The sequence below is a fragment of the Leptidea sinapis genome, chromosome 2 (assembly GCF_905404315.1).
Source record: "Leptidea sinapis chromosome 2, ilLepSina1.1, whole genome shotgun sequence".
NCBI lineage: Eukaryota > Metazoa > Arthropoda > Insecta > Lepidoptera > Pieridae > Leptidea > Leptidea sinapis.
The window spans coordinates 1,115,150-1,141,555 of record NC_066266.1 but is presented as its reverse complement, the minus strand read 5'-3'; the positions used below and the strand labels follow the sequence as shown (position 1 = coordinate 1,141,555).

The 26,406-nt window shown below is 36.5% G+C and overlaps 1 protein-coding gene across 10 annotated transcripts in view; it reads right to left on the bottom strand.

Annotated features, from left to right (window-relative positions):
* Positions 1 to 26,406, bottom strand: part of LOC126972183 (serine/threonine-protein kinase MARK2-like) — a 184,161-nt gene that overhangs the window by 81,218 nt on the left and 76,537 nt on the right. For 3 of the 10 annotated variants that reach the window (XM_050818822.1, XM_050818840.1, XM_050818830.1), the window contains exon 1: positions 12,447 to 12,647. The exons of 4 other annotated variants lie outside the window; for them this stretch is intronic. The gene's annotated coding sequence lies outside the window, so the exon portion shown is untranslated. Of the gene's footprint in view, positions 1 to 12,446; positions 12,651 to 26,406 lie in introns of those variants that run through there. 3 more of the 10 variants (XM_050818814.1, XM_050818832.1, XM_050818865.1) reach the window with 2 other exon arrangements.

Sequence of the window (26,406 nt, the reverse complement as noted above, 5' to 3'; positions counted from 1 at the left end):
TGTAAAAAATTAAGAGTTCTGTATAGGGTCTGGTTGATTTTTTTGCATCTAGCTTGACGCTGTCTCACAAAAAGTACGTGCAGAACAAAAATACCTAGACATTATGCGTATATTGAAGAAAACTGTAGCGCAGAGTGCGCCAATACACAACACAAAAATATAATCTGCAGACATGACAATATGTCCGCGGACATACTCGAAGCTACATCCGCAGACCGTGGTAAATGTAGACATACTTGACCGCTCCCAAATCTGTTCATTGACAAGGTTCGGTGCACCGCTTCATGTTCCGTTCATTCACATGGTAACTATCAGGTTTTGTAACTTGCGTCAGACCAATCGAGGGGCGACTTAAGAGTCTAAAAAAAATATTAAATCGTCGATCGTTTTTATGATATGAGCGACTAGTTATAAAGTAGTCTTTCGTCCCGACTTTGTTTACAATTAATATGAAAAGGAGTAAAAAAATCTATCGATTCGCTCTTTAACAGAAAACTGTTTGGAAACGAACACTTGCTACGATTTTTACCTACTTTTGCACACATTACTGTAATTTACGTAGAATTGTAATTTTAAATTTATTTTTAATTAAATTATCAGATTTAGACATCAGAGTTGAATGGAGTCAACTGGTGAACGGATTCGTAATACTAGGTGACCAGGCCTAATACTTCGCTTCCAATGAACTTCCATTTTTATTTAAGGAATCTTAAAAATTATGTAATTTAATACCAGACACAGTTTGATATCTCATTACGGATCTTAGTTAGTAATTTAATTATTTTATATATTATATTTCATCATTGTATCATATAGTATAAACTAATGATAGCGCGCTGTGTGACGTCAGCTGTAATCCTCTATTAAAGTACACTAGAGGTCGCCTCTAGGCCGTCATTTATAAAAATCGTTTTGATCTTGGGCTGAGGTTTATACAGCGTACTTAGACTTTGCTCAGACTTTACTCACGTAAAACTCAGCTGAGTGTGGATTAAACGCAAACTTGACTTCTGCGTTGGTCTGTCTTAGCTAAAGCTCAACCTAAATTCAGTTGCCGAATGATTATAAAAACGAAATCAAAGATTATGCTAAGCTTACTCTCAGCTAAATTTTACGTAAGTAAAGTCTGAGCAAAGATATATAGATATATATAGATGTCAGCCTTTGTTCGCCGGACGATTTACAACCTGGTGATCGTCTTGTCTGGCCACTTATTAACACGCCTTTTAATTAAATCATTGTACTCAACAGTTTTGTAAAACTTTGCAGTAAATTAACGCCAAAAACAAACACATTTTGAATGACCCTTGCAACGGTATTCGACGGTAACGGTACCCGCTTGGCAAGATTAATTGTGCCGCTCATCTGTCCAATGGCTCTCAAGTAAGTAACGCTACCGTTGGATACTTTCATGTTCGTATTATACGTTGTAGGTAACCAAATATTCGTCTGTCGAACACGCTTTACGTGAAACAAAAAATTGATAAACAAAAAACTAAGACATTAATTATTTCAACTTAGATATATAACCTAACAATTAAAAAAGCAGGTAGACACACGAGTGCTGATTCCCGCGCCGAGGTTTCACAAACTCGTAAAATAACAACAAATAATATAACATGCGCTTACATTGTCTTAAGCACACTTTTGCCGTTGCTCTATCAGACTGCGAATGTTTTGTCCTTTTATGTATATGGAACGACATTGTTTAAAGAAGTAAGTTACTATTTGGATTTTTGATGAAAAAGATCTTCATGATATTTGAAATTCAAAATAGTTTGGATAAGAAGGCACTGTAAAGAATTACTCAATATACTAACAGCAATAAAAGGAATTCCGCGAGAGCTATTAATCATAAAATATTGTAAGGCGATATCACAGGGGCCGGCCCGCCTCCACAGTGAGCCCTACGCAACTTGTAGGCGATAGATGAATGTATAATATTATTTTATGAAATATAATTATAATTACAAAAATATTATTAGTATAAAGGTGGTACGATACTTAGATTCCCTTTTTAAGAATGTTGTCGGGCAATACTTTGACAGAATACAGAAAAAAAACTCAAATACTGTAAAAAATAAAAAATAAATTAAGGTTGACACATAGTTTGTAAGAGAGGTTTTCATTTGTGCGCGCATCATGGAAAAACATTTAAATATATTTTTTAATTATTAAGTCTTCTAAGTTTTATTCCTTAGACAATTGGCCCTTATCTGGAAAAAAATGGAATATAAAGTTAATAAAGTTTTAAGGAATAAAGATTATTTTTAAGTACTACGTGCTTAGTCATGTGTATGCGCGGACGAAGTCGCGGGTATGAGCTAGTATTATATAAAAGACGCAAACCGACTCGGGTGTCATATAAATAATAAGGAGGCACATTCCGATGTGTAGTAAAAAATAATTTAATCATAATTTACGTTATTTTAACAATCTCAAGCTTTGAAAGTATGAATCATAATAAGACCTTAGATTAAGGATTGGGACTATAAACTATGGGCGAACTCTAGTCAAAATGATTGGCGTCAGATCGTCGGTTCGGGTATCGAAGATATGATGGAGAAGTTGGGATAAGAAAGAGATGTGTGGCCATTAATTTAAGAGTATGCTCTAGTGGGGCGGTCTCTAAGTCGTACCGTTTCGGGAAAACTGCATCCGATTATTGATTCCACATAGTGACTGTGCGAGGCAACAAGCCTGTAGCTAAACGCGCGAATTTATACCAAGCAGACTATTTACAGAAATGTTTGCGGTTTTTCCTACTGGCTACGTATGGTACCAATCCACTCTATCAGATTACAATGTGGTTTGTCAATACCTCTGTGTAGTGTATCTTTGTCCATTTGTTTCTTAATACCTTGTTAATTGTATATTCTATACTCACACGCGGGTGAATAATTGTGAAGTAATTGATGCTTATTTGAATATTCTTTGTGCCCTAAGTTTATTCTCACGTTGAGTACTTTTGCTTGGGTCAGTTGTGAAAGCTAAATTGAGTAATTAACCATCTTGATTCTTGAAGATGAGTTGCTAGTTTTTGTTTATTTTTACACTTTTAATAATAAAAATATGGTTCCTTGACGACTTTATCTGTAATAAATACAATAATATTATCATTATTTAATTTTAGAATAATCCATGATGCTACGTGCTCATCGACACACCTGTCTTTGAACAACACCAGAGAAATCACACGAACATTACTAGTTTAGATGGACCTCATCTCATGGATCGACAACACTCCTGCAATTCCTCTAGAGTTGCTAGTGAGCATTATTCGTTTGTTATAATATTTACGCGAATCCCATAAAAAATCCTACATTCGAAATCAAAAACACAACGTATGATTTTTTTAAATATTTGTGATAACTAATTTCTTCCCTTAGTTGTAGTCAAACCAGGGAAAATGTGATAAATAAACTTTTTAAATTTTAGCAACTATTACCGTGCCATTCATGAAGAATAAAAGCAGATAGAATTATTCAGAAGAATTAGTAAAATAAAGTGATTTAGTATTCATTAAGCCAGGTTCACGCAACCGAAAAAATCGGTTTCCGCCCAGTGAAACGGAAAATACAATACAGCAATTTTCCGCCGAACCGCGCAATCTAGAAACACAGCGTCTAACGGAACGTTGCCCGGCCGTCCTTCTCGCACAGCGCGGCGCAGACAGAGTTGGAGAGAGACGGCGCAAAAATGTCGCTGTCAGCGACCGGAACGTATTCTATAAAGCTTTCGAGTTCTCGCGACGGCCGCGGCTGAATTATTGGTGAAAGTGGACTAAGAGTCGTCTACGTATTACAACCATAGAGGTTAATTGTGATACAGTTAATTTAAATAAGTAAGCAAACTTTTCAATAAACAGTGCTGCACACCAACAGCGTACTATTATCATATCTGTAAAAACCATCAATATGTACTGTAAATTTATAAATAAATTAATCGTAATCACTCCCCCTCCCAAGAAGAACAAGAATTCCCTAGCAACCCCTAGAAGAGCTAGTGCAGCTGTCAGAAACGAGAAGTCTCTAGGGCCCGCTAGAAGAGTTATTTTGTTCGAACGTTATGGGCGCGTAGGTACACAATTCGGGTAGGTGTTACGGGTAGGTTTGTCCCGCCTTTTTCTGTAAGCGCATCTGGTGACACGTCCGCGGACACACCTCGCTCAGGTGTCACTTATCAGGTACGCAATCAGCAATAATGTAGCGGCTTTCTTTATAGAGGCAGTTGCGAAGGTTGTTGCACATTTATAGTAGGTAGCTACATAAATTATTGAATAGATATAAGATAACCGTAATTTAGTTCCAGACATTCGAAGTATTCAGATAATCCTGATCATCGGTATGCATGTACTATTTTGTGCGCATCACAAACAAAACGATAGCACAACGAATGGAACTGTTGGCTTTTGACAAAGGAGTAACATCCTTCTAAATTTATGACATATAAGTTTATCATAACAACATTGTATGATGGGACCAAAAAACCAGTAAATTCAATTTTATTTAGAAAAAGCTTTGCGCTTTAAAAATTACTATATATATTTTATTGAGATGCATAATATGTGGCAGAAAGTTGCTTAAAACCGCGCTACCATTAGCCTATTCCTAACACCAAAGCCATAATAGGTGTTTTATGACTAAAATATGTACGATATATACAGGTAAAACAGCTGGACACAACTGTATTAATATATAATATTAATATAAATGTAATACAGGGTGTAGAACAATCAGCCGCCGCGGCCGATGTGATAAACACGTTATCAGATAAGCCCCAACACCGGCCATAAACAGGTTAGCAGCGATTACGGCTTTCATTTGTACGACAATCAACGTTTACAGAAATAGAATAACCTTGAGACTCAGCATTAGGTCAATCTATTGGTGGTGTCTGTTCAATAGACCTCTGTAAGGCCTACCACCTAAATCTTACAGTAGGCGAGCAAAACCCCGCAACAACAAACAGACAAAACAAATTCGCTTCATTTTGTAATCAAAATTTAAAATCTTTATCGTAAATTGAAATTTGTGGAACTGAAAGATTACAATAAATATTTCGTTTTTCCTGTTCTTGTAAAATAACACCGAACTGTCTAACTGCGCTTCAAAAATTTATCTCATAGAATTATTCATACAGAAAAGATATTTGAAATAAAAAAATATTAAGGGTCACGAATTGTAATTAAGACTACTCCACCTCTCAAGTTGAATCACGATTGGCCACCCTATTCTCCGTCATATTGATGTATATGTCGCAACAACGGAAACATAAGACGGAATTTCTCATTCAACTTTATTAAACAATAAGAAACACAAATTAAAATATCCAAAATATTTCTTATACGTTTCAAAATCAATAGAAATTTATGTCAAAGAATACTTAAAGTAAACATTAGAAGAAGCCATTGCAAATGTATCAATTATTCGAAATCGGTAGATCAAAACGGCCTTACTTGTACTGCGAATGCAAGAACAAAAATAAAATGTTTCCCGGCCAAAACATAAGATACATGTTGATGAATAGGGTCAATCAAAAATGTGGAATACGTCACGAAAAAAGAAGTGACCTTCCTACGCCACAAGAACTTCGACACACCTGTATCGCAGCAACAAGCAAAAACTGAATTCAGCTAATGCAAAACTCACAATTCCATCAAACAGGTTCCGAGACACAGATATGAACGCATTCAATGGCTGGCAACGCATAAATATTCCACGCTAATAAATAATTCACAATGGAGAACGATTAAAATGCATATCGCGCACCGACTTGTGAACTAAACAGCTACGTGTTACATGGCGTTTGACAAATTCAAACGATCTACTTAACTAGTTGATTTTAAACCAGTTAATTCGGGTTCGAAACACCTGCATAATTTTGGCCAATATTATCCGAATATTTTCTAGGTTCTTGAAACAAATCAATATTGTTACGCATTTTTAAAAGACGTCATACGTTTACCAATAAATAATATCCATTTCATTTTATGCTGAATCACAAAATTTTCGACATTTTGAATATATTATTGAAGAGCTTTGTAGAGCACAAAATTCGATTAAAACCATCCAATTAATCTTCATCGTTACGCCACGCGCGTGGTTCGACCGTATCAAACGCTATTCCCGAGTCCAATTAGGCCGATATGGCACGGAAACCGAGGGACACACTGGCCGAGGTCGAGATATAGCTAATATACAATTTACATAATATCTCTTCAATATAGTAGTCAAGTAGAACTTTTTATGTGGTAGTTCACGCACTAGATCCGGCTTCAGTCATACGATTTCTTTCCATTGGAAATAGTGCTACGACTACTTCGGACCGTGTTTTCACGGGTACGGATCGAATTCGGATCGGACGTAGTGCAAAAGCGCTCTAATGGTGTATCGGTCCGATTCTAAAATCATTTTCTGGGCTTCTTTCTATATACAGTTTGTGACGCTCCTCTCCTTTATCAAAATGGATAGGAAATGAATAAAGACAAATAATTGAAATAAAAATGTGCAATCATACACCACTAAAAGAAGCCATGTTTGTCTTAGGATGGCTAACATAAAATAAAACAGGTTTCCAAATACTATACACGCTTTCACCTTTACCGACAATCGAATAGATGTCCTAATAATTATTTTTTATTAATAGCCACCGTCGCGACGTTGTATTAGTCGTCGCATAAATTTCATAATTCTTAATCCTTCATGAAGAGAACACGAGTATTTGCTTTTGAAGTAAATATAGAAAAATCTATTACATACATATCATTATTGACAACACAGAACAGAAACAGAATTTCATCGCAATCGGAACAGCAAATAATCTCAATTTACTTTATTGAATGATCTGTCTATCGCAAATGGTAACATAACCGTTTTGAATGTTCAGTCGTGTTTAACTTGACGAAGAAATATTTTGTTACCGTTAAGTTATGTAAACATAAATATGAAATACATACAAGTTCAACTCGTTAACGAGCAATGACTAAAGGTTGTCAATGTCACGTTCTATTGCGTCTACAAGTTTACATTGAAGATAATGAAATGTACAAAAACTGTACGGATTACTGCAATGTCGGCAACTTTTTTTTTTTATATGAGAAGGGGCAAACGGGCAAGAGGCTCACGGGATGGGGAGAGGTGAGGCAACCGCCCATGGACATCCGCAACAACAGCTGTGTCAAGAAATGCGTTGCCGGCCTTTAAGGTGGGAGTATGCTTTTTTCTTGAAGGTCCCTAAGTCGTATCTGTTCGGGAAGACCGCTGCCGGTAGTTGATTCCACAAAGTGGCTGTGCGAGGCAAGAAATTTCGAAGAAAACGCGCGGTTGTGGAATGCCAGACGTCTACGTGATGCGGATGGTACTTTGCACGTAATGTCCGATGGTGGAATTCGGCCGCTGGAATCAACCCGAACAGCTCCTCTGAGCACTCCCCGTGATAAATGCGGTAGAAGATGCAGAGAGAACCCACATCTCTACGCAATGCTAGAGAATCAAGCCGATCGGAGATGACTTGATCGTCGATGATTCGAGCCGCTCTTCGTTGTATGCGGTCAAATGGAAGAAGCTGGTACTGGGGAGCACCCGCCCAGAGGTGAGAACAGCACTCCATGTGAGGCCGAATTTGCGCCTTGTAAAGTACTGTCTCGCCTTACTGAGTACACCAAGCTTTTTAGAAGCCAGTTTGGCCTTCTCTTCCAAGTGACCACGGAATTGAACGTCGCTCGATATATCGACGCAAAGTATGCCAATACAGGCTGTGGCAGTTAGAGGAGTGATCTCGAATCGAGGGGATACGACAAAGGGAGACTTTTTAGTGGTGAACGCACAAACTTGTGTCTTCTTGGGGTTGAATTGGACTAAATTTTGTCGGCCCCATTCCGAGACTTTGCAAAGCATAGTCTCGATTTCAGACACAAGTTTGTTCCGGTTCTCGTCGACGCTATCCCGGGACAAGTTGGCACGGCCGGTGTAGGAAGCATACCCCGTGCTGTCGTCTGCATAGCAATGAATATTGCTGATTTGCAGTATATCATTGATATGCAGAAGAAACTTGCGGGACACCAGCGTTTATGGGTTTTAAGTCGGAGCATGCACCGTTGATAAAAACCTTGATGCTCCGATCAGCCAAAAAGCTAGTGGCCAATTTGCACAACTTCTCGGGAAGCCCATAGGATGGCAGTTTCGCTATAAGCGCTTTATGCCACACCCGATCAAAGGCCTTCGCTATGTCCAAACTCACCGTCAACGCCTCTCCCTTCAACTCAACCGCTTGCGCCCATTTATGGGTGAGGTACGCAAGAAGATCACCAGCTGAGCGACCCTGACGGAAACCGTACTGGCAGTCGCTGATCAGCTGGTGCCCCTCTAGGTATCCCAAGAGCTGGCGGTTGATGATCGACTCCATTACTTGGAGAAAATGGAGGTAATGGCAATGGGGCGGTAGTTGGACGGATCTGAGCGTACACCTTTCTTATGGATCGGGTGCACTAAAGCCGCCTTCCATAATTTCGGTACTACGCCAGATGAGTAGGAGAGCCGGAAAAGACGGTTAAGGACCGGCGCCAGTTCCGGAGCAGATGTCCGCAGCACTATCGGGGGAATGCCATCGGGCCCGCTCGATTTGTGAATGTCCAAGGTGAGAAGCGCCTTAAGCACGGCACCATGCCGGATTTTTACCTCCGGCATATATGAATCGCACCGCGGAATAGCGGCATCTGAATCTCCCAGCGAAAAACAGATCTGCCTCCACGGGTAGGACGCAAAAAAGCACCGCATCTCGTCCCACTCTGCTGACCTATAGTGCCACACGCGGCGACAGCCTAAGAAGCGGGGCCGTGTTAGGCGCGTGATCGGCACGGTGCTCCGGATCAGGCAGTGGTCCGACGATCCCAGAGGAGGGTCAGCGGAAACTAGGTAGCCGTCCGGATGTGAGGTCAACAGAAGGTCCAACAGTGAAGGTGTATTATCTTGCACATCTGGAATTCGCGTTGGCGCAATAACCAGTTGCGTCAGACGATATGCTAAGGCGAAGTCGTGAACAGATCTCCCTGCATGATCGGTGGTAAGTGAGCCTAGCCATTCGGCGTGGTGGGCGTTAAAATCGCCAAGAAACACGATTTCTGCAGTGGGGATATGCTCCAACACGGAATCTGTAGCCATTTGGATGTGTTCGAGGAGCCGGTCAGTCTCTGCGTTACCGCTATGGGACCTATACAGGCATGCGTAGATTCGCGGATGATCATCGCAGTCTACACGCAGCCAGATGATGGATAGGTCCTGTCCTTCAAGAAAACTCAGGCGTCGAGAACAGACATCCTCCCTGACGTAAACGCACACGCCAGCCCGTGGTATAAAGGAGTGTTCCAAATTATACCCCAGGTAGGAAAGGTAAGATGAATCAGCCAGGGAGGATATCTGTGTCTCGGTTAAAAAGAGCAGGGCCGGCTTCGCCGTCTCCAGGTGAAAGTGGACGGCATTTAAATTTGAGCGAAGCCCCCTGATGTTGCAAAAGTCCACGGCGAGTGTGGAGGAGTGTGGTTTGAGCCTCCTGCTCTGTTTGCCCCGAGTCAGCGCAGATTTGCCCCCTCCAGAATACGCGGGGCAGCCTGGGCAACCACTGTTAGGTACAGGCCCTAATTGTGGACGCCCAGGGACGGATTCTCCAGGGCTACATAGCCTGGTACCGTCCTGGAGTAGTCTCTTTTTAGTCTGTGCTGCCATTTGTATTTGGGAGGGGGGGTGTAGGCCTCCGGATACCCCACTCACCGGACGAAACACAGCGGCATAGCCGCTATTTCACGCCGGTTTCGAGTGGGGGAGTGGTATTTTTCCGGGCGTGCCGGCCCAATTCGGCTGTGTCCGTGTGAGGACCCAACATGGCACTACCACTCCTCTTGAAAAGTTCCAATTATTAACTATCGGAAGGGAAAAGGCGATTCTGGAAAAATCAATATTTATATAAATATTAAACATCAAATGAGCAATTAAAAAGCGTGTCGTCATCATGGTAAAAAGGGTTTTACTGAGTTTTCACGCCAATCGTCTTTTCGGAATTTCTTTCTGTTTCTTTGCATGAAGCTTCGTCTTTTCAATGATTAAAAAACTATTTTTTTATTATTACGTTTTAGCGCAGTTATCGAAATTATTACCGAGATCTGCGCATTTATCCGCCATTATGAGACTAACTCATACAAACACGCAACAGGAAAGAAACTTGTTACTTTAAATAACATTGAAACAAATATTCCTTTTGTTTATATCGTAATATTGCGGCAATTACAATTTACTAATCTTAACTTGGCCTCTACAGCCGAGGACGTAATCAAAAACGTTTATATTTATTTATTTTCCGAGTACAACTCTTGTTCCAGCGTTAGCCGAGTCAACAACTCCCGAGGATGCCTCGAGTAGAAGCGAAGCACGTGTCAAATTGCTTTCAGGGTTTCACGTTAACAAGTCACCCGGTCGTTCTGTGGAGGGTTCGGCGATAGCCGATTCTTCGGTGGAGAACGCGTTTAGTCTATTCGTTTAGTTATGCCTAACTTAACTTAGCGGAATTCATACTAAAGATATTAATTGATTACATTTTAAATAACTAACCACAAAGTCACGCCTCATTCATGAAAGTTTCAATATGTATTTTGTAAAATGAATGCAACCATTAATTACGAATGACAAGAACTCTTTAAGAATAGGGTGCTGCTCAGGGTTTAACTCTAAGCGCTACACAGTAAAATATATTATGCAATTTAGTAATCTAAGACACGAAAATATCGACTGAGGTTGTTATAATTTCAAACCTATAGATATTTGCCCATGATGAGTTCACTGTGATACATACAGCACTTACAAGTAAGTGTTATCGTTATCATGCGTTATCGCTACAAAGAAATGATAAATCCTCAGGTAAGATAAGAAAACAAGTGGTTAATTTTGAGTCAGTTTATGAAATTAGCGCTATTGTAAACTCAAATTTTATCAAAGTGTAACTCAACAGGGTTTTAGACTAGTATTGAGAACTGTATGCGTCATAATAGAGACACTCCTACCAAATATGAGAGAAATTTATAAAGATAATCATTTGAACTGAAGCTTCATTTTGTTACAAACGCAGAAGTTAATTTTTCCGAATATTTTTACGCTACAAAAGTTACACTTAGCTTTTAGTAATTAAAATGTAAATTACCTGAAACGGTTGTTAAAATTTATACTAATTGCCTAATAACCTGTTCAAGACAAAAGAACGACTAAATTTGAACAGAATAATGCTCTTATTAGCTCGAGCGCAAGGTTAAAAATTCGAGAACAGCTGCTTCTAGGTCAGGTAATTGCTTATTTCCAGATTTCCAGAGTCAGAATTGTTTATTGACGATTTTTGTCGACAAAAGCACCTTCATGAATCGATGTTGTATTGTAAAAAAAATAATGGTTTGACTTTGATAAAATAAGTTGAACTATATGAATACACTATAAGTTAGTTCTGCTTTTTTCGAGCCAATATGTTTGGGAAGGCTCTTATCGTATCAAATGGGGCTAAAGACATGGAGTTAGTTAAAATACTTGAGTTATAATATAAAAGTCTTCGATTATTGAGCGCAACATTGACAACCTGCAGGTGAAACCATCGAGACAAATCGATAATTGTTGTAATTTTATAGAGTAGAAACCAGTAGGTCCACATTTATAATCGAGTTCGAATGGCTATCCATTTCTGAATTAACTTATATCACGTTCCAGCAATTAAGTTTCATTATATTAACTAATGCAGTTTTCTAGCTCTACGCACTTGAAAAATTTGCTTTACATTCTAGTCTGCACAATACAACTAACAACAAAGTTATACGAAAAGATTAAAAAAATGTTTGATCCAAAATAGCAATTTTATTTCGACTGAAAACAAAAATTTTTAGTCCGTCACCAATATCCTTATTATAGTTAAGTCTTCGGTGATATATTTAAAAACAAATACAGTAAAAGCAGCTCGAGCCATTGTTCCGGTTGTAGCAACTCCGGACATCAAGGTCCAATTGACGCTGTTCCACTCGTCCGAAACGAAACCTTCCAACGCTACCGATGAAACGATTTCGTTCGGGCGTTAATTTAAAAAAATGCTGCGGTCATGAGTCACTCGACAGAACTAAGATCGATCAGTGTAGCAGACAAAGAAAAACTTGTAATTGATGCCCAAATCATGATTAATAATGTCAACTCCCGAACAAATGATTCAAAAAGTTTGTTTTGAAAGGTGTTAAACAAACCGAAAGACGTTTAACAAACAATAACCACGAATCCTTGAGTACATGCAGAACAAAACAGCTCAATATCGTATTGCTGAAATTGCAAAAAATTAAAAAGGAAGTGATCCGTCGATTGAGCGATCAAGGTAAGTGACCTTTCCCCAGTATTAAATCTTAGACAACTATTACACAGTCACTGTAGATCAACCTTATTAGCCAAATCGCCGGAGCGAAACGCAACGGTAACGTGATTGAGCGCACAAACGAATATCAACTTTTTGCTACAACAGCAACTGAAATGTTTAGCACAATTTCAATGTGATCACAGTAAGCACTCATCACTATGTTGGAAATGGGATTTAATTAAATCGTAACGGAGCGAAACGTGCGCTCCGCAGCGCGTCGACTTTTAGACTGAGGCAACTGCGCTAGCGCTTACCTTGCAGGCTTGCCTGTCAACTTATCAGCTTCGGGGGGAAAAGAGTGTGTAGCGCAAACAAAAGTCCATACATGATGTGGAGATAAGCCCGAATTGTTTATAATAATACTAATATGGGTATTGCAACAAACTTACTTTGCATTTCGTAATTTGTATCTGTTTGTATTGTAATTTGTATTTGATAATGGTAACTCATTGTTTTTCGACAGAGAAACTGGTAGAAAATCAAATCACACAGCATCGATGTGTATTTGTAATAAATATCATGACAGACATTATACGAGCTTAACATGTATTGACATTTACAGCATCCTTGGTATAGCCATTTGTTTCAATTTTAACAATAACCATAAGTGTAATGTTAGTTTTCAGCAATCTTTTGAACAGAATATTCGCTTCAACACTCTTTTGTTTACTTTAATAACGTAAAAGTTTTATGTAGCATACTTAACCAAAATTACAATTGATTATCATAACATTTTATCTGAAGGCATTTGTAATGAAACAGCAGATGTCTATCTGATATGTATTAAACTTGGGTGCACATATAACGACATCGAAAGAAAGCTATTGAACGATGAAAAAATGGTAAGTGAAAGAGAATATCTGGTTTCTTTAAGCTGACGTTATTTGTATGAGATGCCTTACAGAAAATGTACTGTATTATTATTATAGCAATGTATAATCTTATTTGCCGACTAGATTATGGGTACCACAACGGCGCCTATTTCTGCCCTAAAGCAGTTATGTGTATGCATTACTGTGTTTCGGTCTGAAGGGCGGCGTAGCTAGTGAAATTACTGGGCAAATGAGACTTAACATCTTATGTGTCAAGGTGACGAGCGAAATTGCAGTGCCGCTCAGAAATTTTGGGTTTTTCAAGAATCCTGAGCGGCACTGCATTGTAATGGGCAGGTAGTATCTGAATCAGCTGAACGTCCTGCTCGTCTCGTCCCTTGTTTTCATAAAATAAAAACCTGAATGTTTTCGTTACAGGATGCCCGATATATCTACATGCGCTCACGTGTTTGTTGATTTTATAATTATCTTTAAAGATAGCATCACTTCACGCACTATTAGATAATAAATGATTAGATTTGTAAAACGGTACTAATATGATATTATAACTCTTTAGATAATAACGGGTGTGCCCATGTTAATAATGTTGTATTCTATTTTTATTCGCCACCATTTCGCCACACATCATTTTCCCTTTCGTTCCTTAGCTTCTTTAGTTGCCTTACGTTATCCAGCCTTTTCACATACAAAGATCGAAAGCCAGCTAAAGGTCTCTTATCTCTTTAATTCACTTCGCGAAACACACTCCTTCTCTCTCCTTTCTTATTTTTATTTCGCCATCGTTCGTTTAATCTAGATTCGGCCGAATGATTACAAAGTTTAACACTACTACCTAAAATTTGTTTGTTATAGACATTTCAACTAGTTAGAGAAAACTATAAAACCTGTATATCTAATATATAAAATTCTCGTGTCGCGGTGTTTGTTACAAAAGTCCTCCGAAACGGCTGAACTAATTTGTATGAAATTTTGTGTGTATATCGGGTAAAAACAAACATTTTTTTTGCATTTATTTATTAATATATATCAGCTAGTATTTGATATATTTAACATAAATTTTGAGTGTAGAAATATTTTTATCTTTATCATAAATACAATATAATTAATATATCTTATTAAATTCCTTCAAGTTGTGAACAGAAAATATGTATTACAATGGTTTGTTAACTCATTTCTTCTACTTAAAGAGGGTTTCGACAATCTTATGTAGAGTTTGAGGTTTGAAAGGAATGAAACGCCACATTTTATAGAGTTTCAGAGGTTTTCGTCTCAGAGATTCTACCGAAACTAAAGCTACTAGTAACTGTAAGTAAGCTAGATAAATTATAGTAAATAGATTTTTGTTCGATTTTACACAGTTGATAGCCTACTCGAACCCAAAAACGGTGTAATAGAGTATTAGAAAATTGAAATTATCACTGAACAAAAAGATAGATTTGTACAAGGGTAATCCAACCTCACCTTTTTTTTATGAGAATAAGTGAATTCTCACTAGCCCGCAATTTCTTAATAAAATGTTTCTGTCGTAATACAAAAGATCTGCGAACATAGGCCTTACAATAAAACTTGGTATAAGTTATACCTGAGAATGAAGCAAACCAACATATTATATCTAAATAGTAGTTTTGTTGATAGCTCGCGTCACTCCTCTCTATTATCTTAGTGTATCAAAATAAATATAGTTAATGTTGTTCGTAATTAAAATGTTTGCTCACATATTAATGCAAGCAGACTGATCTTGGTAAAATTGCTGACAGTTTGTAACATTCTATGAAAAACCGGGCTAGCATCGTCTTTTTTATTTAACCCGTTGTATCAAATAGTTTATCACTCCAACCGTAACTCATAATTCCCGAGACCTTCGTAACAGTTGGCGATTTAACGTACAATGCGGGTTGCATCTACCAGTACAGTACAGGTAGAAAGACGACTACCCCGTATTGTTAATGTTAATATCGTTTTGTAAGAGTTTGTTTCATTTTTTGAACTTATACTTCTTTTGGCACGCTACGGAAAAATTATCAGAGTGAATTTTACGACGCGCACACACCGCCACCCTGACGTCAGCTGATCAACTAGACCATTTGTATCATACTTCACCTACCAAGCCTCTTGTAACTCATATGTCTACTGAACCACAACCAATGGACGAGAACTAACTTATTTCAATACATAATTTCAATTTATAAACACTATAGTAATAATAATAATGTTTTCTTTGGTCGTATTTAACATCTCCTTTATTAAAATATTGTTTTTTACGTAAAATTGCACGAGGACTAATTTTTTTAAAGATTTTTGATTTATTACGCCGAAGAAGAATCTCACAAATGAGTACACTCCCATAGATTCCTCTAGTGTGCAGGACGTACACACTACGGCGGTGATCATTTACTATCTAGTGACGCTCGCTCGTAGGTACGGGGAGTACCATCACATAAAAAAGTCACGATCACTTGGTGATTAAAATACTGTTAAACTAAAAGAAAGCCAATGCAAACAACATACAGATATGTAAGTAAAGTAATGCAATTCCTCCCGGTGTTGATAACTGCGTTCCGATATACCAGTTCCTTCTATAAGAAATATTTCAAATTCAAATTCAAATATTTTTATTCAAAATAGGATTTATAATCACTTATTGAACGTCAAAATCTACCACCCATTCAAAAGAGACCTGAGAAGAATGGGCGCAAGAAACTCAGCGGGCTTTTTTTTTTATATAAAATATGGATTACAATGTAATATCGGACAATAAACATTTATAATTAAAGAGCCTGAGGGTGTTCGCTTTAATCCCAGTCCGTGGTGTCATTAAGAAAATCGTTTATGCTATAATAATAACCTTTCCCACACAAACGTTTTTTAACAATTCTTTTAAATTACGTAACACATTTGTTTTGTACACTTTCTGGGATCATATTGTAGAAGCATATACATCGCCCAACAAAAGACCTACTAACCCGACCCAACCTCTGCCTACTACTAGGCATAACAAGTTTATATTTGTTCCTCGTGTTAACATTATGAATGTCACAGTTTCTAGAAAATTCCTCAATGTGCTTATGAACATACAGAACATTATCAAAAATGTATTGAGAAGCAAAAGTCAAAACGTTTATATCATTAAATTTTTCTCTTAATGATTCTTTAGGACCTAGGTTATAAATCGCGCGAACAGCCCTCTTCTGCAGCACAAAGATAGTATTAATATTGGCCGCACTGCCCCATAACAATATACCATAGGACATAATACTGTGAAAATAACTAAAGTATACTAATCTCGCCGTATCTATGTCAGTTAACCGTCTGATTTTCTTAACCGCATATGCTGCAGAACTAAGCCTATTCGCCAATCCTTCAATATGGGGGCCCCACTGCAATTTGGAATCAAGAGTAATGCCAAGAAATATAGCAGTTTCCACTGGTTTTACCACCTCTCCATTTAATAAAATATTCGCATCTACATTTTAGACATTTGGCGCGGTGAATTTAATATATTTGGTTTTATAAATGAATGAATTTAAAGCAATAAAAAGGCTCAGTTCACGGCCGTCGCGATTATTTTTTAAACTTTTAAAAATACCTGGAACCTGGATACGACAACTTCGAGTTAGTCGTGTAGCTGGGAACGGCAGGGAGGAAGTGAAATCGCTCGAGTAATGGGGATCAATGACTGCCGGTCGGGAGGGGGGGTTCAATTTGTACTTGAACAACAAGTACAAATTTAACAGTCATCGAATGCAGGAACTGAATACTGTTGTGAGTAAGTAAAACTCGTTACATCTGCGCGATTTTTTAAACCTATGCATAAAATGTAAACGGCTTTATTCGAGTTACCTGTTGCCACAAAATGGCGATCAATGCTGCTCTGTCTACGTGATAAAGTGACAATTTCTGAATACTTTGTGAGTACAGCGGCTCTCACATTGTATAATAACTCATACGCACTTGTTTGAAACAGTTTGGTGAACAACTAGGTTAGAATGGCACATAGACATAACCGGCCACCGACTGTATAGCTGATGTTTGTTTCCACACGTAGACACGACACGAGATTATAAGTACTAAGTGCACGAGCAACGAAGACAAAGCAGGCTTACCATAAAAGGACTATAAACAATTAACAAAGCGGTATCCATTCACTTTACGTAAAGGTCAATTTAAAAAGTCGTAATCAAGTTTGGTAGCAATAGTAATGAATTTAGGGTGAAAACTGGTTCTGTTAAAGTATTTGCGCTAAATGTCAAATAATTGAACCTAGCAACTTTAAATATAAGGTTAATTAACCAAGTTACAAGCTTCTTTTTTTGATATAAGAGCAGGAAGAGTACATATAACAATTTTACTTATAATGTTCTGTTTGGATGTGCAATAATAATTATTATATGCAATAATGGTAATCAAAGTTTTCAAAATCATCACTTACTGAAAGTCAAAAACCCATTCCAAAAGGTGTCTCTCAGACCTGAGAAGAATGGGCGTATAAAACTCAGCGAGTTTTTTTTTTCATCAAAAAACATGTTTACAAAGTAATATTGTTCAATTAAACCTATTATTTTATAGCGGGCGGCCGCTCCATTCCCAATCTGTGATATCATTAAGTACCATACAAACGTTTTTAACAATTCTTTTGAATTTCGTAGGTAAAAAGCATATATCCCACAAGACTTACAAACTCGACTTAGCCGAGTAGTAAGCATTAGTGTGCCACTAGCATAATAAATGTGTTGAAGTCACAGTGTCACGATAAAAAAACGTGCTGAATTTATCTTTTTATATTTGCTGCACTCCAATCTACGATAAATTTGTCGAGTGTTGTTGCAATGGGCACGCCCCCAGCGATGAGTCAGCCGCGTGAATGTATCTCCGCACCGCACACCGGTTTTGTATCACGTGACCGAGCCGCACACTCTGTTCTACTCTCACAACTACCGGCGTAACATAAAAATGATGGTTTCGCGAATATATCAGCACATCTCATCGGCCACCAGGAGCCTATGTCGTAAATATGAAGTTTACCATGATGCTGCTCCACGAAGTTTATTTAATTGCTGCACGCAGAGTGGAGACAAAACAGGCTTGATTATTTAGACTAGAATGTGTGTAAATAGTACTTCGCTAGCATTAATCTCTTATATCTTAATGAAAGTGCTCTGAAGATTAACTAATAAATCTCAGTTCAGAAGTTATTAAACCATTTTTTTCCAAAACCAAAAAGAGAGATACTTAGTAGGTAGAAGGGGGCATTTGTGTATTTAGATTTTATTAGAAATTTTTCCTGGGCAGATTGAGTGTATTTCGTGGCCCCTCCTATAACATAAGGTATCTCTGATGAACGAAAATTTCTCAGGCGAATATTTAGCGCCACACAGAATGGCAACAGGTGGATAACACGATACTGTCTAGAAGATACTAAAACCGTCAGGAGGACAATTTCTCCGTTTTAGAGTACATATACTTTTTTTTGTAGGATTAAAGGATATAAACGTTGACGTTTTGCAGCATCATCTGCTAGAGAGTTTCAACAAAGGTATGGCATAAAAACCTTCTTCATAAAAAAAAACATTAAAATGTATAAACTTTAATAAAAGTCATACTGAAGATATGTTTATGTTTTGGCTATTTTGTTCTATAGCAAGCATCAACTTAGGTTTAGTATCGTTAAAATAGTGCGTGATAATGTTTGATAGCCCATCCAACGAATGGTAAAATTGTACTTCAGTTTTGTTAAGAGTTTTCTCATGAGCGAACATAATTCAACTGACACGACGACAAATTCCAAGCCAAATACCTCTAAAGTATTTATTCTCCAGATACTTATCGATTAGTTTAAACTCAGACCTTGGGCATACTTAATAATGGTACAACGCAAATAATTACCGTACCATCGCATCATATCATGCTGTACACTTAACACGAGTGACTATAACGATACTTGATTTTGATAGTTGTCCCACCACCAAAACTGCTCCTTATTGCTTTGGCAATAAGGTGTTTCGTAGTCCTGATATGATGTCCATAAAGGTTTATCGACCTTAGGCTAAGTAGTAGGTGGCTCTTATATGGAAGACTGCAAAAAGTGGATTCTGGTTGTAACATTACACAGTCAGATTGTTACCGGAACAAAAAAGGTATTGTTATATAAGAACGTGCTCTATGTAACTATTGTATCGTTTTTTATGGGAATAATTGTCGAAACGAACAAATGACCCACGACGCTCGAAATAAAAGAGTAGGCGTTGAATAAAACATTATAATAATCTATAGTCACATATATATATTATTAAAATCTGCACCCTCCCCAGTACATTAAACATTTTTGCAAAAAATTTAAGTACGCCAGAAATATTATATTAAGTAAAAGACAGTTTTAAAACTTGTCGGTTTGTTTGTACGTTTGAGCAGGCGCCACGTTAAGTAACATATTATGTAGGATTCACGAAATTTTCGTTTTTACCAATAAGTTATATTAAGCTAAATGATAGTTGCTCAATTCTATTAAGAGAAAAAAAGTCATAAGGTCACATCTACTATTTTACCATATTTTTTAACTGCAATAAACAATTTTAATTTTCATCATAAACATATTAAAAGGTAATTAATACTATTAAAGGTTATAATGCTGCGGATGAAATATAAATAAATTTGTTCGCTTTGTATGTTTTAGTTCAATATTAATTACTGAAACTCTTAGTTGAGATTACCAGTGGAGACACCTATCGTTACAGACCGTGACAAAAGTTTTGCTATTCAACGCGAGATGGCGCACAAAGTCATCAGTCTGCTAAAGATATACTAATCTAAGGCTACATTCATAGCATCGATGGCGTTTCTTTTATGATACTGAAAAGACGCCAAGGTAAGAAAGACAATATATAAATTATATTGTATAAATCATTATCAAATAAGTCAGTATTATAATGTAAAAAATATTGTAACAGTAGACTCGTTACAATAGAACTGAATGTCGACACTAGCGCCACCTAGCATGATCAACTACCAGGCTTAATAAAATTATTGAACACATACCTGTTATGCAGGAAGTTATAAAATTAAGCAGAGATTATTATATATAAAATCAAACTCAAAACATATTGCTTATTGAATAAGGTGAAACGGCCCACTCCACTCCACAATGAGAAACTAATAGAGGAGGGTTTTTTAAAGAGGCGCTTTGAACTCAGAAATATTCTGTACTAAGTTATTATTACGACAGCTAGGTAGCCAACGTGGCAGAAGGCGTTACAAGCACTAAGTAGTGAGTAAAATGCAATGTGTTGCCTTGAAGGGCCGTAGATAGTACTACTGGGCTATTTAGACTTAACATCTCAAGCTGACGAGCTCGATTGTGATGCCGCTCACAATTTTGAGTAATTAGAAAGTCACCAAAGATACCCGAGCAGCTTTACCAGTTTTACTATTAAAAATGTTATTAATTATAAAAACAAGTTATTAATTAATAACATGGCCAAATAAAAGGCGCTGAACAATAGCATGTCTGTATACACAAATGTGAAAGTTTTTGCCCTTTTCTATTCTACTGCGGTGCCACAAATCCACGTAATTTACGGCTCGCCCATAGGTCCACAGAGACGTGACCTGATTTTCCGGAAAAACTTTAGTTCTTTAATCGTGTTACAATCAGATATCCAAATATCAGTTGTTTTTTGAACTATAAACACTTCTTCGGGATAGAAATATGTTAAATTTGATATTACTGTTCAGAAGAGCGTAAATTTGTTTACCACAATCTGCAAAATGTTGTAGAAATTATTTATTTAAATTTTTAATCACCTCGATTTTAAAATAAACGATCTCATTTCAATGAGTTACATTAGTGTACTTTTCCTACGACATCTCCATTACTTTTCCGTAAAAAGACAGCCGATGTAAGAAAATTTATTGAATTAGGCGTTACTTTGCGGAAATCCATAATTATACAAATGATTTAGGTTTTCTTTAGTGTTAATTCCGCCAAAATTTGTTTTTAAAAACAATTCGACACGTGTTTCGCCTCTACACGAGGCATCCTCAGGACGTGCTGTCTCGCCAAAATCTGGCACGAGACTGAATCAAATGAGCCGGAAGCCGCTCTTTTATACCCTCGTCCCATGAAATGACGCGCTGTGATTGGTCGGCTGTTGTGACGTATTACCCCTGGAAGAGACACGTAACAAAGGTGATGAGACTAAATTTGTTTGTTCATTCAACAATGTAAACATGTTATTTTTGTGTTTTATTATTTCTAATTGCTCTAACACATTTAAGCGGAATCTTTTTCACATATATGTAAAATATTAAAATTATTATTGTTTCCGAGTGAGTGACCTGTATCAATTAAATGTTTCGCGAAGTGTGATTTTTCTGGGATGATTATTCCTAAATGCGGCAATATGTTCCTTTAATCTAATTTCGAAATGTCGACCAGTTTGACCTATATATACTTCGTTACAAGTGTCACAACTTAGTTTATAAACGCCGGATTTTTCGGAATTATTTAATCGATCTTTGCCATTACATATTCGACTGACATTGTGATTCGTTCGGAAGGACACATTAATATTGTTTTTCCTAAATATTTTAGCTATTTTATCCGATATTGGACCAATATATGTCAAACTACCCACATATTTGGTATTTGATTGTGGTGGGACGGGATAAAGTTCTGAATTAATTAGATGTTTTTGTTTATTTTTAATTAATTTGTTCACTAACTGTTTTGTATAGCCGTTGGAAACCCCGATTTGGTATATTATATTAAGTTCTTTCGCGAAGCTGTCACGGGACAGTGGGACTGACATTAATCTGTGAACATAGCAGCGGAAGGCCGCTAGTTTATGTTGTACGGGGTGGCAAGATGACGCGGGAATAGCAATATCTGTATATGACGGCTTTCTATAGATTTGGAATTCTAATTTATTATTTACTTTTGTTAATGTTAAATCCAAAAAATTTAGAGATTGGTTTGATTTGAATTCCAATTTAAACTTTATTTTTGGGTGGATCTTATTAATTTTATTAATGAATAGATCGATTTGACGTTCGGTGCCTGTCCAGCAAATTATTATGTCAACGTATCGGTAATAAAACAGTATATGTGGGTCTCTCACCACGTAATTACACTCAAAATTATCCGTAATATTTCAGCCATAATTGGACTTAATGGTGATCCCATTGCTAATCCTTCCTTTTGGCGATAGATGTGATTTTTGAGTTTAGGTGGATTTTTTTAAAATCAGATATGTGGTCTTTGAGTTTATTCATTACGAACATACCTATGTATGTTAATATATTAGTATAAATATTATGTTGAGAAAGCCATTGGCTGAGCTAGGTAATAAAACTGATATAATATAACAGTGTAGGATACGAGAGTGAAGCACCAGCCGCACTAATCTGTCGTGCGGTTGCAGCGACAGGGACGCAAATATTAGGGCTGTCATAGATATATCTTGTACTTTGTATTTGATAGTTAATATAATGTATTAGAAATAAAAATAAATCGTTTGTTATAGGCAACTACAAAAATATAAATTAAAAATACATTTCACACAAATAAATTTCAGTTTAACAGTGGGAGGCTCCTCTGCACACGATGCCGACTAGATCACGGGTACTACAACGGCTCCTTCTCTCTTCGGCTCCTGCCGTGAAACAGTTCGGTCTGAAAGGCGCCGCATTGTAATGGGCAAAGCGTTTCAATTACCATATGTCTTAAAAAGTCATCTTTATTAATTAGTATTTAGTAGGAGGTCGTTAGCAAACCTATCAGGAGCACAGCGTGTTGAAATACGTAACCAGAACTTGTGATGGTCAGTCTTTGCTCATTACTAAACACTAGTCGTACGTTTAAATCAAGAACGCCCTATTTATTGCCATGTTTTATTAATGATAATATTAAATTAAATTATAATATTAGTGACTGGAATCTGTTGGTCGTGAGGCTGTTTAAGCAGCGCTGTACGAATGAGCTACTTTTCTCCTCTACAAATCCTTAAAACATACTTCTTCAATATTAACTTGTAATTACTCAAAGTACAATTCTGAATGGATGCAATTTTTGTTAAATAATAAAAATTATTTCGTTATTTTCATCTTATTGGGTACATGTGATTGTATAGTACAGTATATGAATGCATCAATCCGGATACACCATTAAAATTAAATTAAAAACTTCAGGTTATTATACAATAATTTATCGGGGAACCTACTTCGACTGTTAACGTGAACAACTTCTACTACACTCACTACAGCGGTCGTTTTCATTGATTAACGAGCTAAGTGTTATCAGCGACCTCTAGTCAAGATGCGATTGTCCAATCTTATCTGGCAGATAGGTGACATGTATTCCGTGTTTTCGGTCGTGACAGATAAAACGGTCGCAAAACAGAGACATGACTCATGACCTTAAAATCTTTGCGCTAATAACATCAAAAGCTAGCAGACAAAAATACTACTGCCGTCTTGATAACATTTATTTATTGGTGCATTTAAATATTCAAGCCGGCACAGTTTAGACATCTTTGCGCAGTTAATACTGCGGAAAAACAAACGTACGTAAATATGGATATCCTGATAACTAAAACCTCGAAAGTAAACCAGTAATTGAAAAATACAAAGAACCTTTTATCAACCAAAACTTACAGTCTATAAAGTAAGGTAAACAATTCTTGTCTACGTCACAATATTTATTACGTCACAATATTTAGAACATTTTTAGGTCACAAAGCTTATTTAAACTAGACGATTGCAATGTACAATTAAAAAAAATTAAAATATTTGTTAAACAGAAACTTTTAAAAAAAGCTTATTATTCAAGTAAAGATTATATTATAACAGATAAAAGTGCATGAGATTAAAGCAATGTAAATAATTTTAAGGTCTGCATACTATTTTAATTTATAAGCAGTAGGACTGTATTATTCTATTATTTGTATATTTTCTTGACTTGAAAAAGTGATGCAGTTATCCTATTTTGAGAAATAAGCTATTTGAATTTGAATTTATTTGAATTTGACTCTGTTTGCGATCCTTATGAGTAATCAATTTTAAGCGATAATAAAATTAACTTATCGCATTTGAAAAAAATGTTTATCTAGAGTTAAAAACGTTTGTATGGCTAATTGATCTTATGTTTCCTTTAACAGCAGGATATACTCGCACCTAACACAAACTCTCCAACGCTTATACGTTATGTAATATGTATCTATAAACAACTGTAGATCGAGAGTAAGGGCACATATACAGACAGCGTTCGCGAGATGTACAAGCGATAAGTAAATTAAAAGTCAAATTATCAATTCCCAATAAGGTTTATAAAAATAAATGAAACGTTAATAATATTAGATTATCACCATTAGATTTCTTCTTTTGGGGAGACGTGAAAGATATGCTTTACAAAAAGCGATACGAGAACGTGGGCGAGTTTCAAATAGAATTGTGCCACATCATATCGAGTATTCACTATAAAATGATAAGAAAATCAACAGGCAGCGGACTCATTAAAAGATTGGCGATTTGCGTGAGACAAGAGGGATCACATTTTGAGCATTTAATTAATTAATTTACAAAAAAATACCCACTTAATTGACTACTTTCTTTTAAAATACTATGTTACTTAAGAAGAGTTATTAGTTCTTGGCCATTCTTTCGATTGGCATCATAAGAGTATGGGTGTTTTTTCTTTTCATTTAAGTCGGTTCGATTCCCAGACGAGGCAAGTAATTTTTAGAAAATATTTGAATGCAGAATTACTAACTTTTAAAAATAACATAAAGTCTTCTTTCAGTAAAATAGCCTATCTTCGATATTTAAGGTACTTTCCCTTCATGTCCCATAACTTTGGGACACCCTGTATAATAAAATATGTATATATTTATATTCTGACCTAATTCCTTCGTTATTATGTGTATTTTTTTGTAGGAAGTCGTGGTAATAGAGATGACTTGTGTTAATAATACCAAATTTTACGTTTTCTTTATTTGTTTTTCATTTAAAACCTATTTCGGAAAAGGAAATGATGCTATATGAAACTCTATATAAAACTGTTCATCTACAACGCTTTTTAAACATTTTCAGCACTGCTTTCGGTGGAACTAGAGCATATATCTAAATCGGACACCACGTGCGATCTATTTATAGCTCGTATTCGGTTCTGTGCTCCACGGGATCTTATGAAAGAAGACGACTGTGTTTACAATATCCTAGATAGTCTTACAACTTTCTTAGAAGCACAAAATTAACCTTTGATTGTGTTCTTGTTAATAAAAATTCTTGGAATTAATCAAACAAAACCACTACTTATTCGTGAGCATACAGGATTATCAATGGAAATCCATCGATAGTTCCATTTTAAGGTCTTAATCTTGATCTTTGCAAAAAAAGTCATGTAATAGAATGCAAACGGAGCGGCAAAAAATAATATTTTGCAGGTAGAAATAAGTCATAGTATGTACATTTATATATAATTTAATAAGTACAAGAAGTAGGGATACATATTGTTTTGCTCTCGAAGCTGTGGGGGAAAGAATTCAATTTCAGATGATACTCGAAATGGAATAGTACCCTGAAACGGAAACAGAGTATTACCTCGCTAATAACATTAATTATCATTTAAAATCACCGGTTAGTCAAAACTAAATAAATAATAGTGACAACATCGCCTTTAACCTCCTAGGAGTGCAGTGACAAACACATTTACAGAAAAATCATTATTACGCATAAGAGAGCTGTTCGTGATGTTCTCATATACAGATATCAGCTTGGTTATAGACAGTCTCTCAAAGAAAAATTTAAAGCAATAAATATTATGACTCTTCATTGTCAGAACATTTATGAACATTTAATATAAGCTCACAAAAATCGTCACCTTTTTGCTCTTAATAGTGATTTTCATTATTATAACACTAGAATTAAGGGATTGCTTGTAACTAATACTAGTAGGATTCATAAGATACATAATAGCTTTAAGGGTAAATGTATACACTTTTATAATAAAGTCCCAGCCACTGTTCAGGCAATATCTATAAATAAATTTAAATGTTTTATAAAAAATGGCTCTGTCGTAAATCCTATTACTCTACAGCAAAATATCTAAGTGATCGGACAGCCTGGGACTAGATTATGATTATTTTATAGCGATAGAAAT